This window comes from Telopea speciosissima, unplaced genomic scaffold (assembly GCF_018873765.1).
Source record: "Telopea speciosissima isolate NSW1024214 ecotype Mountain lineage unplaced genomic scaffold, Tspe_v1 Tspe_v1.0393, whole genome shotgun sequence".
Lineage (NCBI taxonomy): Eukaryota > Viridiplantae > Streptophyta > Magnoliopsida > Proteales > Proteaceae > Telopea > Telopea speciosissima.
In genome coordinates this window covers 1-5515 of record NW_025317729.1, presented here as the reverse complement: position 1 = coordinate 5515, position 5515 = coordinate 1, and positions in this window count along the sequence as shown.

Here is a 5515-nt window from a genome sequence, read left to right as displayed (position 1 = left end):
AGATGGGTTATTAAAGACCCAAAACTACTATTCACCTCACATTTCAATCCTAAATCGTGGAGAGGAGAGGAGAAAAAGAAAGAAGAAGAAAGAGAAGAAGAAAGAAGAAGAAAAAAGAAGAAGAAAGAAGAAGAGGAAGAAGGAAGGAGAAGGGAGAAGTATGGTGGAGCACAAGCTATCATCATCAACCCTTGGTGAGTCTCTTTCTCTCTCTCTCTCTCTCTCTCTCTCTCTCTCCATCTCTCTTTCCCTAATTCTATTACCTAGGGTTTGAATTTGTTGAGCACACCTTGAGTGCTCCATCTACTCAATTAGAAGAGCCATTAATGGCAAATCCTTGATGTTTAACTATGAAGCACCTAACCCTACCTTAAACCCATTCACCCTTCTCCATTTATGAACCCTAAGTTGGGGATTTACCTCCATTTATGGGTTTTACCAACCCTCATGGAAGACCGTAGATGTGTGGGTTTGAGGGGTGTTAAATAACATTGATTAAAGACCCTTTCAAAACCCCAATACCCAAACCCATGAGTTTTCTTTCCATATGTATTTTAATGGAGGAACCCATGTTGGGTGTGTGCTATGGCACCTTGGTTGGAGTTATTCTCATGGCCAAAGAGACCCCTAAAAAACCCCAAAGAATACCCCATTTTAGCCCAAGACTTTGGGGCTGCAAAACCACTCTCGGAATGGCATGAACAGCAAGACTGGCACGTGGACAGGCACATGCAAGTGCCAGTCCCTGAGAAACTAGATCTGCCGGTGGGAAGTCTGAGAGGGACAGGCACATGGACAGGCACATGCAAGTGCTAGTCCCTGAGAAAGATCTGCCGGTGGGAGGTCCGAGAGGGACAGGCACATGGACAGGCACAAGCAAGTGCCAGTCCCTTAGATCTGCCGGTGGGAAAGTCCGAGAGGGACAGGCACATGGACAGGCACATGGACAGGCACATGATATAGCCTTGCTGTATGTGCCGGTCTCCTATTTTAGCCTTGTTTGATAACTTATGGGGCCCAACTCTTCTAGCCCTAAGGTACTAATCTCTCCCCACGTTGTACACTCTCTTTAGGTTGACTGACCCGGCTCGGGGGCGTATTAGTACGTGGGACAGTGTACTTGGCATCGAACGCCGATTTGAAGAGCTCCGTACTGACGATTGACTGAGAATCAAGTGAGTGAGTTAAGCAAACGTCTTAATTTATGGAATGTTTGTGTGTCGTGTCTTGCGAATGTCATTCATGCATGTGTGCTATAATATATAATTATTAGTAAGATATAGGACGATATAAATGTTTAGATGTTGATAGGACTTTACATTCTTGTCTTGCGATATTATTTGTTTTACTGCACTATGGTGCGAATGGTGTTGGATTTAGTTATGGGACTCGGGTGCCGGTTGGTGCTTGGACACGAGGATTCCATAATATGGACTCACTCATGGCATGTAGATCTAGGGCTTCGGAAGCGGGATCCAAGTGCCGGTGGGTGCTGGGCTTGAGATTGTCGTACTTGAAATTGCATTAGAGTTGTCCATTGCATTAGGTGGAAATGAGATGGTGACCGACCGACTGCCTTCGGTATTCACATCTCGTACTTATATACATACGTATGGGCTAGAGGGGCGAGAGGATAGCCGACCGACCGTATTTCGGTATCTATGGACTCGGCCTCTGGCCTATGCACATGCGTACCTCACTCATACAATAGGTGAATGCTGGCTAAGATAAATGTTTACCCAGTACTATGACCCTTACCGACAGGGGGTTAGGTGTCGGTCAAATCCGTGGGTTCCGATTGTTATTCGGGTATACCCACCCGGGAAGTTCGGGCGCCAACCGTATTTTAGGCCGAACGCCAGGACGGGATTTGACTTGGGGGTTTGCGTATATCTCTTGGTGGAGACCGGTACAGCAGGCTTCCAGCGTGACTCGGGTTTGTCATCGCCGGTATACCATCCGTTTATGGTACCGATGTCGGGGATGCTACCTAAGGTGTTGCTATAGTACTATACCTGACTTAGTTGTGTGTTAGGTGGATAACAATAAAACTATACATCATCATTCATTCATGTAGCATGATTGTAAATTGTATGTGATGTACGGTCTACCTTGGTGGTATGGGACACCTTGGTATCCGTCCATCATGTATGGTTTGCAGTCAACCCCATTCATTATTATTATTGTGTATGCTTGTGTGGCTTAGCCACTCATTGGGCTCAGTTGGAGCTCACTCCTCGAGGAAACATATTTTTAGTTGATGCGGTATATTCGAGCAAAGTGGCACGAGTACGAGACTCCGAGGCTGGTTACGTTGATTGGTGGGCTCCGGAGATCGTGGAGCATGGACCAGTGTGTTGCTGCGATGTGTGTTCCTTGGCGGGACAGTGACTTATGGCCGGTGGCCATCTTTTGATGCACTTGATTATTCATTTTGAATTATAGGTGTATTCTTTTGATTCCTTTCATGATAGATGTATTATTTATATAGTAGGTAATACATAAGTCCTGATTAGAACGAATTGTACTTGAAGGGGTAAACTTGAATAGATAATATTTTATATGCTATCACCTAGCTTCTGCTAACTCTGATGTTATTAATATTAATCCTTTCCTTTTTACCTATTATCTGTCGTTGTGAATGAGTTAGTCTTGGGTACTGCATCAGTGATTCTGGTGGTTGGAGAGCGTAGTTGTATGCTCCGGTTGCATTTCCCGTGGTTCAGGGATGGGGGTGTGACACCTTCAGGGTTGACCCTAGAGCTTTGCCCACCGACCTCGTCAAGGGGCACCTGAGGAATCACAAAAGAAGAGGGACGAGGGATGTCCAATTTTTCAACCAAGGAACCAGGCTTGTAGGCGCCTGACTCTAGCCACATAAGCGTGTTCTCCACTTCGGATATCCCCTCGAAGTTGAAATCCGGTTGCCCCTCCTTCACTTGAACCCGGATAGAGTGAGCAGTCTTCAACATGGCCAGGGAAGCCGTCAACATTTGATGAACCTTGCAAGCTTCAGATTTAAGATATTCATTGAAGGCCTTGGTTCCAACATCATTAATTTGAACCCTCAAGCTATCCATCTCAACTTGCAGCTCACAAAGCAATTGTTTCTTCTCTCCTAGCTTCTTTTTGACCTTCCCCTAAGAGGTCACGAATGATCGGACTTGCTCCTCTGCCTTCTCCAGACTCTCCTGAGCTGCTGCCAGCGCTTTCACTGCAGAGTCTTTTTTTGCCCTCAAAGTGGTCAACTCAGTATTTAGGCGAGAGAACCATTCATCATTGTACTGGACAGCCTTCCTCAACTCTGTCATTTCGCTCTCGGATTCCTAGTACACCAAGGCGACCTTCCTCTTACGCTCTACCAACTCCGAAGCAAAAGCCAAAGCCTAAAATAGAAAGAGAATGAAGGTCAACAAGCAGGAAGAAATGAGTGGGAGTGTAAACCGAGGGAAGAACGTCACCTCATAGGCCCGTGTAAGGGTGGATTTTTCCAACGTCTCATCGGACATCTCAGAAAGCCAGTCCTGGTCCACTGGGGCAACGCAATTCAGGGCCATATTCTCGACAGCCTCGATATTGCCAATCACCCTCTAGTTGTTGCTAATGGACCATCGGGAAACGAATACATCAAGATTGGCCTTGCCCTTGCCCTTGTCCTTTTTGGTATGGTCGGGGGGAGGAAGATCTTTCTGGATCATGGAGGACCCCTCCTCCAGGGAAACCAACCGCGGGTCAGAAGTCTTCTCCTTACCCGAGGAAGCCTCTACAATTTTTGAACTTTGGGGAGGCGCAGGGGGAGGCTTGAACGATCCTTTCTTCAGGGAATCCTTACCCAGCTCAGTGGAGGGCACTTTTCTCTTCCTGCTCTTGTTCAAGAGGGCAAGAACTTTATCCCCTGCAACCTGAAGATCTTCCTCCTCTATGAAGGACGCCAGGAAATCCAAAGGAAACTCCACTACAACCAATAAAAGGAAAGTATCAAACAACGAGAAGGTTATAATAACACCTGAAACACCCCAGGGAGGGGGAAGGGAGGAATTTCCGAAATGCTCACCCGGCTCTAGCTCGCCTATATCCTGGACATCGATAACCTCTGCCTTGATACGGCCCCTATCAGCTATCATTTTCTCCAAAGTCGCCTGATCCTCGGATTCCAAGGGTGGAATTTTGTTTCCCGCCGTGGTATCAGGATAAGTCCACGCGGTGGGACACCCAGGCTCTTTACAGACTGCCTAGAAAAACCTCTGCTTCCAACCATGGTTGGACGACAGTAGAGAATCCACTACGGGTACACCATGTTGGCAAAAATAATACCACCCGGGATGACCGCTATTCTGATTCAAGGTAAAGCACCCGATGAACAGGGTAGGGGAAGGGTGTCTCCCCAGTCGAAAGCACTTGATTAAAAAGGCCCCCACACACCTCTAACCGTTGGGTACCAGTTGGCTGGGAGCTATCTTATAATGCCTGAGGAGTCGACCAACAAAAGGAGAAAAGGGATATTGAAGTCCAGCTTCAAAGGCATCAAGGATAAGCCCCACCTCTCGGGGTCGGGGCTGATTTAGTCTATCCTTGGGAGAGGGAACTCTGAGAACAACCTCCTCTGGAATCGCATAGACATTTCGGATCTCCAAAAGATTATAATTAGTCAAAATGGAAGAAATGTCGTCAACCCCTTTACCAATGGTAGGATCCTGTTGCGGTTGTCAAACTCGATAACCCTTCCTCCCTAGCTGTTTCATGGAGTCAAGGCTGGAGGTGCTGGCGAACACACCCGTGGAGCTCCTAGGAATAAATGCGGAGATTCTAGAACTTATACCTCCAACTAGGGGCGATCGAAGGGAGATTCCCTGGTTTCTTTCCTAGGTAACCCCGTGGAATAATCTCTCACCCTCGTCTAACAGGGATTCTACTTCTGAGTCATTTTTGGAAGAAGAACTTCTCTTGGATTTTCCCATTTCCCCGAGGTGGATAAAAAAAGGAAGAAAAAGGAAATGCAGATAAAAAGAAAGAATGAAAAGCATTTACTTGGGACGAAGAAGATAGGAAGGCACAGAACGATGCTAGGGCAGAACTCGAAGAAATATCTTTGACAGAGAAGCTTGAAGACGAGGAGATGAGAAAACTACGGAAGGCTGAAACATTTTATACCTTTGGGGATGCCCTCGTAACTCCCGTTAGATCCAAAGGCACAATTATTTTCAACGGACCAGATGACCGGGAGAGGAAAGGATCTAGACCTCGAAGGAAGGGCGTCATCATCAAAGAACACCGGGAAAGTAAGGGAGTTCAAAAATTAAACTCTATGACGTCCCATCATTCTCCCCTTAAAAAGCGCAAAAAGCGACTGATATTTTGCTCCCATGCACTAACAACAGCTAGTGGCGGTGCATATATAGACAACCAATGAAGGGCAAAGATGTCCAACAGAGAAAGAATCATCTCCAACTAGGCTTGGCTCCGTGTTAGCCAAACCTAGACCAGCCACCCGAGCTCCCAAAAATTTGCCAAGGCC